This window comes from Bidens hawaiensis, unplaced genomic scaffold (assembly GCF_021521415.1).
Source record: "Bidens hawaiensis isolate Kalapana, Puna unplaced genomic scaffold, B.hawaiensis_p1.1 tig00007783_1, whole genome shotgun sequence".
Classification (NCBI taxonomy): domain Eukaryota; kingdom Viridiplantae; phylum Streptophyta; class Magnoliopsida; order Asterales; family Asteraceae; genus Bidens; species Bidens hawaiensis.
The window spans coordinates 189,375-200,061 of NW_027491540.1; positions in this window are offsets into that span (position 1 = coordinate 189,375).

Consider the following 10,687-nt stretch of genomic DNA (forward strand, 5'->3'; position numbering starts at 1 on the left):
TTTGAAAGACACTTAATCAACAATTTTTCTTTGAAAACATAATATTACTTGTTTAATGTTATGGTACAAAAAATTGCATGTAATTCTAATGCATTTTTGAGCTGCAAGTTTACTACAGCTTTTATTATTTTTTTTATTACGTTATAAAATATGTAGTCTTCACAACTTTACAAAACGTTATATTAAAGTTTAGGATGGTAAAATACAAACATAAATGCCTTTTTCTTTTATTTTTTTTAATCTTTTTGCAGAAAGATAGGAATATCACATAGTGATATGGCAAAAATATCACACCTTTATATTTAATGCTTCCTACGATATTTTTAAATCATTGACCTGAAGTTAAGAACTTCAATTTCACCTAAATAGCAAAATAAAAAACAAATTAATCAAAGCAATGAAATTAAAACCCTCAGACCCCGTTGGTTACAAAGAAATAATATTTCAAAACAAATCGAAGTTCTCAACTAAGCTTCTCCAATTAAATGATAACAAAACATATAGTAAAATACTTAGTTTGTGTGTGCGTACCTTCTCCTTCAGTGATTGATTTCAATAGTCTTATCCATCCACCTGCTCGACGCCACCATGCAAGAATATTATAAAACCATTAATCCAATCGATATAACACGGATATAGATTGATCAATCCTAATTATTAAGTTGAATGAAGAAGCTGTAAACAAACATGCAGAGAAAGTAAATCAAAGTGCGGAACTGATATGAATCAAAACATCTTAACGAACTAATTTTTCATCAATCAAACTCATAAACCTATAGATTATTATCGAATATAAGAGAAAACATATTATATAATCTATCAAATGATGGATTATGTTACATAAATCGACGAAAATATAGATTTAGGGTTTCAATCAAGGTTACAATCAAAGTAAAGATTGCCAGATTAGATGATATAAGATAATCTGACACATATATTCACATAATTTTATATATATTATGTGATCGATAAGCCCACCCGCGTCGAGACCAGATATGGCCGTGAAATCGGCTCAATGCGGCGTCATCAAGTAGATTTGATGGAAGGGAGATAAATTAGAAATTAAAGAATCCAACTTCTTCTATCTATTCGCCATCAAATCAATTTCAAGCTTTTGGACTACAACTGTAAATAAAATTAAGAAATGGTTATAAAAAAGTTATGGGTTAGGGTTTATAATTTTTGAAAAACTAATGAATGAATGTATGAGAACAAACCTTAAATATAATGAAAAAACCCTCAAATTAATCAAAAACTTGTTGTTTCATTCTGCAAGGTAATAACACAATATCCAAAAATAAACATGACCACAAGTTATCGTTTTGTCAATGATAACCTGTTGCAAATAAACTATATGTCTATATGAGCATTCAATTTCACAAAACGAAATCACTTACGAATCATAACAACATCAAAGAACTCAAAAACTGATCATAAGCCCTAAGGAAGAATAAGGCGTGATCCAATCATAAACTTGAAATAAAATTGCTAATCGATTCGTAGATCGCTGGTTCCTAATAGTTTCCGACTATTGATAATAAAATCGGACGAATCCAATAATTGATTTATGTTGATATATCAAAATTAGGGTTGATTTTGAAATTGAAGACAACAAAGCTCTAAACCAAAATAATTATTGTGTTACAGCTTTTAACAATTGAAGACCATTCATACCTGTGATGTTGAAGTAGATGCACAATGGATGATAGCATAAATTGGAGAGCGTTGAATAGGAGTGCTAGGGTTCATAAATTGATTATTGTGCCTAAATATAGGATATATAAAGGATCCGAATTTGAGTAGTTGGGTTATATGCTCCAGATCTGGTCAAAACCGGATCCCAAGTTTTGTGATACTAATCAAAATAAATAAAAATAAAAAAAATATTGAGAAAATTCCACGTGGACAAAGGAAGAGTTTTGGTTAAGAATCCACTCTTTTATTATATAGGGAGATGTGTATTGAATGTTTTTATACGTGTCAAGAATATTAATATGGCACCTAAAAGGCAAAAAAAGTCACAAAATAGCAATGATAAGAAAAAGAAAGGGCCTTGTAAACTCACTAAAATGATCAATGATCCAAGAAAGCATACAATGAATTTAATGATCTAGGGCAGCCCATAGGTGAAATCAATGTTACTTTTATGTCCATGGTTGGTATTGCTTTTAGAAAACGAGTTCCTTTTCATCTTATAAATAAGGATGTAGATCAAAAGTGCTTTGATATGGCATGTAATTACATTAAGGTACGCATTATATTTATTTTGTTTTCAAATATTTGTATATTTAGCTTATAATTAACTTTATACTTAGGAAACATTTAAAAATACCAATTAACAATGTGAAAGAACAGGTAATTAGACAATGGGCACAGATTATGAAATCATTCCATCAAAAACTTAAAGTCGATTATATTAATAAAGGTATTCACCTAATGGAGGACTATGATTATATAGAAGATTAGATTCATTGAGAAGATTTTAAGAAAAGAGTTAGATCCGATGAGTTTAAGATAATTATATATTGAATTCTTTTTTAGTCATTATATTTTTTTGTACATATTATACTAACAGCTTGATTCTTATTTTATAAAGGAAGAAAGTGAAAAACACAAGGCGTTAGCTAATCAAAACCACGAGCATCCCAGTGTAGGAAGTAAGGGAATGGCTAGATTGGATTGGAAACCAAAATGGAAGATTCTAATTTCAAAATACCTGACCTTACTGAATTGGAAGACGAACACTGCAAGAAATATGTTGCTACTAGATCACGAGTGCAAAAAGACACTAGAGAACTTATCTTTCTGATTGTAAATTGGAAGGTACCATTCCAAAATTGGTCAGTGTTTTAAATCATGTGATAAAATATATTAAAAATTATATCACATTTTACATGTAATGTTTTTATATAGATTGCAAAAGAGAAAGAGACGATAGCTGATGATACCTATTTCGAGGAAGGGGGATGGTACCTATTTCGAGGAAGGTTTCGATGTTGTAAATTAGGTAGTGAAGAATGGACATCCTCATGGGGGCTCACACTTTTAGTTTCAAAGGTGATTAGTTTTACAAAGGGTCTCCACGAAAGAAAGAATATGAAGACCAATGAGGCGGCAAAGAGGTTACGAGATGCGAATTATGCAGCGACAACATGCGAGAATCCGGTTAATTCGTTCATACTGGAAATCAAGGCACTTATAGACGAAATGGAATGATTAACTATAACCATCTTTGCAGACAATACAAAAATGTGAACTTTTATGGCCCTTTTGCAAAAGATTTCCCAGCATGGTCTTAGCCACAAGACATGTGCATCCTTGTCCTGATGGAATTATACATGCACAGTCGTTGCCCATTGTAGAGGCCACTTCAGTGATTAAAGTCTTTTGTATTTGTTAGCCTATTTAACGTTTGCAATTTACTTTGCTTTCGTTTTGTTTGATGTATGTTTAGGCCTAAGGCCATGTAAACAAAGCTCACTTCAAATGGAAATAAAGAAAGCATGGCTTGCTTCCTACTATAAATAGTAGAAGCATGCCCATCCAAACTAATTTTTTGAAAATTCTAACTCTCTTCTCTCCACCTTATCTCTTCACCCACTCCTTACTTACCATATTTAGCAAATAACAAAAACACTAACAAGATCCAAGATCTAGCTCGGTTGTAGGTGAGATCCGCTAGCCTACAACTAAGATTGATCCAAGAATAAGATCCGGTATAGAGACCTACAATTGGTATCAGAGCTTTCGACTCTACTAGTTGTGGTTCTTGGCTCACAACCTTGGACTTTGGTTTTGTTCTTGTTTTTGACGAGTGTGTGTAAATGTTTCACGTGTTACTTGGGTTGTTTGAGGCTTCATATTTATTAAAAAGAGGTGTTTGGGTGAAAATTCACGTTAAACAGCTTGTTGTGCAAACTTGAAGTATTAGATATATGATCGCCATCGCACCAGAATCGCCATCGCATTTGTAATTGCAATCGCATCTAAATTCGCAATCGCATTTGGAATCGCAATCATAGCCATATTTGAAATCGCATTTAGAATCGCAATCGCATCAGATTTCAAATCGCAATCGCATCTGGGACTTAATCGCAATCGCATACATGATTGCAATCGCACACACATTCGCAATCGCATCTGGAATCCCATCCTTGTCAAAAGCATAATCGCGTTAATTTTCATTGCAATTGCAAATCAAAATACTTAACTTTTCAGATTTTCTGCTGATTTCAAGACTATTTTGATTATGTGTTTTCTTGTCAATTTTGAAAGATGGCTTATCATCTTGATTTGTTGAAAACTACATGATGCTTGATAATGAAGCCGGAACTGCCAAAAAACCATCTAGGCTCTTAAATTTTGAAAGCAACTTTGAAGACTGGAAATGGAGGCTCAAAAAATTTATAAGAGCAAGTGACTTTTCAATGATAAGATCAATAGAAAATGGACCCCATAGAGCTGTAACAATGATTGATGACGGTCCATTTGATGTTCCACCCGAAATCCTCACCGCGATTGATCTACAAAGAATACTTGTAGATGAAATGGCATATGGCTATCATAATATGTGTTTATCCACTGAAATCACTTAGACCCTAAGAGAATGTACTATTGAAAAGCGCTTTGGATGCTTTGGTGGAGAAATATGAAGGGAACTTGGATATGAGGGAAAGCCGAAATGAAATATTGAACGGGGAATTTAACATGTTTAATCATATCCAAATGGAAAGAATTACATCACTCATTAGTAGATTTGAAGCCTTGAAAACTAAAATGAGAAGTGCTAGTATTTTTAGGGAAATGTCTGAAATCAATAAGAAGTTGTTGAATTCATTTCCTTACACGTGAACAACAATGTAACTACCATCCAAAGAACCACAAATCTTAACACATCAACTCTTATGATGTTAGTCTCCACCATCAAGTCATTAAATGTGGATGACAAGCTCCGAATGAACAACCATGTCAGTTCTCTAAATCATGCTGGCGTTGCCACCGGTTCAGGGGTTCTTAGTCTATCACATCCTACTGTTCATGCAATTAATGGGGTAAAGGGGGCTCAATTTACAGTTCAAGCTGCATAGAACAAAGATTTCATCTTATCCGTTGGTGCATCAATATTGTCAACATTAAACTCTGTTCAACATTTAGTCAACCAAGCTGTTAATCAAGCTTTAAAGAGTCATTGTATCAATCCGGCTTCAAACAGCAACTCAAGCAGTTCAATCCACTCCACCATGCAAATTGATGACTCCCACATATCACTATTCCATGCCTTTATGGGCAATCATGAAGAGTTGTTGAAGGGAAAACTACTGCCTCCATCTTTCAATCAAGGGGACATACCCGAAATTAATGAACAAGACATTGAGAAGATGGATATCAAGTATCAGATGCCCATGGCAGTTCACAGTGCCACAAACTTCATGAAAAAATATGGTAAGAACAATTTTTGGTATGCAGGAAGCAACAAAATTGGGTTTGACAAAGACAAACATCGTTGTTACAACTATTAAAAAAAAATGAGGCACTTCGCAAGAATATGCACAAACCCGAGAAAGCTTGCCGGGGATGTGAAGATTGTGGATGTGTCTGATGGAGAGAAGGGTAATGTTTTTAAAAATAGGGGAAAAGGAGTCAGGCAAAGCAGTTCATCAAGTCGAGGGATTCCAAGAATTGACTAAGGAAGCACAATAGAAGATGGTAAGGCTCTGCTAACTCAATCGGAGAAATCCTCTGATCCTGACTGGATGAATCAAATGGGTGAGCTGATGCTGCCAATGAATTTTGCTGGGATAGCATTTGTGAATGAGAATGAAGCCTCAACAAGTGTTGCAAGTGGAAACAATCAAGTAAGCCATGCCATTCCTGAGGTACACACACTTATGCTCATAATTATGTATTGATAAAGTAGAAAGCTGTAAAGCCCGTAATGCTAGGATGTCTAATGAACTTATTGATCTTGGATATCAAAATCAGGAATACAAAAAGGTTGAAAAGATTTTTACAACTATAATTAACACTCATCATGATGACATGGAAAACTTACATAGAAAGCTATTTGAAGCAAATTTACAAGTTGATTCTCACAAAAAATGAATAACTTGCTTAAATGCTAAAATTGAAGAACTTGAGTTTGATCTTTCCAAAAGGAAAATAACTTTAGAAAAGTTTGAAATAGAGTCTGATAAATTGAGTGGTATTATTGGTTCAAAAATGGGGGTTAAACAAAAGAGCAATATTGGATATGATTCCGTTTTCCACCACCTTTTAATGATAATTATACATCTCTACCCCACTTTAGATTCAACACCCCTCCAGAAGATGAAATGTTTTACGGAATTGGTCATGTACCAAAACCTAAGATATTCGTCCCCAAGGTACCTTTGATTTTTTTGATCCAATTAGTGAACCAGTAAATACTGGTGGTAATCTTGTTCAGCAGGTGGGTTAGAAGAAAAGAAATCTTTGGGGGATGGCATGAGTTGTGCTAAAAATGGCATTTTAAATTCACTTTTTGAGTGTGACGTGAATTCAAAACTATCTAATGTAAACCTTGTCTGTACTGATAATAATTCCGTTTCCATGTAAAATACATTCAATTCATCTATGGATGTAATGTTGATTGTGGCGATGTTGATGTTGGCATTATTCATTATATTTTGGATGAAAATATTGATATTATTTCAGATTATGATTGTGTTAATGTGTCAAATGATTCTTGTGTTGAAAACAGTATAAATTTGGGTGAGAATGTTGATATGAACATACCAAGTTGTTCACAGTCAAGTTCTTAGAATGAGGATAATTCATCTAAAAACAAAGTATTAAAGAATGCTAAATGTTCCAACAAACAAAAGATCATTTTCTCAAACAACTAAAAATATAAGAAATCCTCAATCTTATAAGTTTACTGATAACAACTACTGTAGTCACAGACAACAAGATTATGTTGTTGCACAAATGTGTTTGATGATCGTAGTTAGAAATCAGGAAGCAAATACAACCATGATCCATTCTTCCAAGGATCACTTTATCCGCACTATCACCAGCTTTGTAGTTCTGATGAGTATTATGGGGTTTATAGTAGGAAATATTGTTTTCTGTGTGGCAACCCATCTCACCTTGCAAGACATTGCAAGAACTTGCATAGGCAACAAAAGGATATGCAAAAGCAATTTAATCAGTCACGATCATCAGCTGCTAGCAGCTCCGGGTCAAGGATTGATCAAACTGAAAAGGAAGCCAATGAAGTGGGCGTGAGATCCAAGAAACATACAGTCAAGGAAAAGATAAAGCCTTTTTGGATAACCAAAAAGAAGAGAACATAAGAGGATCTAAAGATCGTAAAATCTGAGGATCCACAAAAAACCAGGTTTGAAAAAAAAGAAACGAAGTCCAAACCGGTTAAAGACAAGGAACATGTTTCAATTCCTAAAGACTGTTCTTCATGTGATAACTCACTAAGGAATAAAACATTTTCAGGAAATAAAATAAAAATTGGGAGACTTTATAGTTAACCTTCCCTAGACAACTTTGTCTCGGAAACCCAGGTCTAATTAATTGGTGATGTATGTAGGGTTAGTCAAGGAGGCCTGTCAATAGTATTTGGTACTTTGACAGTGGTGCACCTGATATATGACGGAAGATGAATCCTTACTTTTTGACGTTCAACCATTAGAAGGTGTATTCGTATCTTTCACATGTGTCATGGGAGTGAAAATAACTAAGAGAGGAAAGGTTTCTAATGACACTTTAACTTTTGAGGATGCCAATCTTGTCGAACAACTCAACCACAATCTACTCAGCATTTCCCAAATTTGTGATAAGAAATATGCTACCTTCTATACTAAAAACGAACGCTTCATCTTGAAACCAGGTTTTAAAGTTCTTGAGGAACGGATTCTGATGCATACTCCAAGGCATAATGATGTTTACATATTGGATATGAGAAGTTCGTATACACGAAAAACAGCCTCTTGTTTAATATCCAAGGCCTTGGAAAACGATTCATCATTTTGGTATCGATGTCTTGGGCATGTCAACTTTAAGAATTTGAACAGACTTATCAAAGGTGAGTACATGAGGGCTTTACCTATTAGGACCTTTTAAACTATTGAAAAATGTATTTCATGTTCCAAACGCAAATAACACAAACTCATTCAGAGGCACAAAACTGTTAATTCTATAGATTCCATTGTTTAGCTATTGACATGGACTTCTTTGGACCCATTCTATTTGGACCCATTCATCCTTTAGGAATAGGCTAAAAAGCCTATTATCTTGTTCTTACTAATGATTTTTCATGTTTTAGCTGGACTTTCCTTTTAAAATCAAAGGATGAAACATCTCAGTTTCTGATCAGATTCATGACTCCTGTTGAGAACCAGACCGGAAAGAAAATCTAGTGTATTCGAAGCGAAAATGGAACGGAATTCTGCAACCGAACAATGAATGAGTTCTGTCACTCCAAAGGGATAGATCGTCAATCAGTGCCCCGTACAAAGACGTAATAGAACATTGATTGAAGCTGTAAGAACAATGTTGCCAGACTCAAAGCTACCTCTGTTTTTCTGGGGTGAAGCAATTATTGCTGCGTGCTTTATCTAGATCCGTGTGTGGCTCAACAAGCGTCTAAAGAAGACTCTATGTGAATTCTTCTACAAAACCAAGCCTCAAGTAAACTATTTCAAGAGCTTTGGATATCCATGCACTCTGCTTCACATTGTTGCCAATTCAGGCCCAAAATTTGTTGAAAAGGCATATGAGTATTATTTTGTTGGATATGTTTATAACAAAATAGCTTATCGGGTTTATAACAATAAAGTGGGAGTAATTTTGGAATCTTTCAATGTTGACTGGCAAGAACTTAACTCGACAGATGCTTGCATTGGTCCAAACTGGATGTTTGATTATGATTACTTATTCAACCAGTTTCGTGTAATGTCTACCCGTCAAGTTGTAGTTGCTCCAGCCGTAACTAAATTAGTTTGTGTTAATTCAAGCTCTCATAGACAGTGTGGGTAATGTTAACGTATCAGGTGCTCCTCAAGATAGAAATGCATTACCTTTAAATCACCAACCGGCTGTAGTTAATCAAGATCCTCAAGCCGCATATCTGAATAATGTAGTTCTTAATGATGAAGGCTCTGATCCAGATTGTTCTTATATGTCAGCAGATGGTATGTGTCTAATAACCCTATAAATATGAACCTCCCAACTAAGCTTTAATATTAAAACGAAAATCCTAAAACCACACACAACCGGCAAGTGTACCGATCGCAAGTAGTATAGACTTAGGAAGTCCGAGTATCGAACACGTGGACACGTCAGAACGCTAAAGATCACTAACCCTAGACAAGACCTACCTTAGAATAATAATTATATTGATTTTTGATTTTTAAATACTTAACTGAACTAACTAGACTAACTGACAAAACTTACCAAAAATAGAAAACTTAAGGGGGAACTAACTGTGTTAACTTAGGATGGAGAAAAACGTCTACCTAGGTCTGAATCAAATTGTAGGCCTAACAAGCTAACGGATTGAATGATATATAGACACCGGTCCCTAAAGATGACACGACTAAGAATCTGTCGGGCTCACTGGATTACCTCTCGGTCTCACACAACAAACCCTAACTACTCAGAATCGGCTAAAACGACCAACCCGGGAAACAATTGCTAACGTGTTCTAATGAAGGATCACCTCTCGGTCTCACCAACACTCGACCCTAATGGCAATGAATACTACACAACCAAGGATAGAGGAACAATTCAACTTAAACCAAAATAGATCAACTAGTCGCTCAAAACACCTAATCCTGACAAGAAACGAACTCGCTCTCGCACAATTCTTATTCTAGCATGCAAAGGTAATGAGACGACCCTAACTTCTTATCACCTCTCGGTCTCTATGAAGGTGCCTAACCGCTGTACTTTAACCAAATAATCACGCAACAAAACCCTACGGTTGTACCTACCGCAAACAAACCCTAAACACAAAGTCTAGAATCAAACAATGCACCGATCAATCAACACAAAACTAATCAACCAACGCAAGAGGTTTAAGCAATGAATAACCAAAATTTCCAGCCACTAAGCACAACCTATTTCATGTCTAAATCAAACTTTACAATAACAATTAACATCTATCAATCAAACAATCCAATAAACTCATTAAAACCTGACAATAATCATCATTCCTAGGTAGAACCGACAAGATTAGCCTCTAATCATTTTTGGACAGCCATGAATACTCAATAAAATCATTAATAAACTCATCTCAAACATCAATTCAAGCATTCAATATTAAAACTTGGTGTGTGTCTAATAACCCTATAAATATGAACCTCACAACTAAGCTTTAATATTAAAACAAAAATCCTAAAACCACACACAACCGGCAAGTGTACCGATCGCAAGTAGTATAGACTTAGGAAGTCCGAGTATCAAACACGTGGACACGTCAGAACACTAAAGATCACTAACCCTAGACAAGACCTACCTTAGAATAATAATTATATTGATTTTTTGATTTTTAAATACTTAACTGAACTAACTAGACTGACTAACAAAACTTACCAAAAATAGAAAACTTAAGGGGGAACTAACTGTGTTAACTTAGGATGGAGAAAAACGTCTACCTAGGTCTGAATCAAATTGTAGGCCTAACAAGCTAACG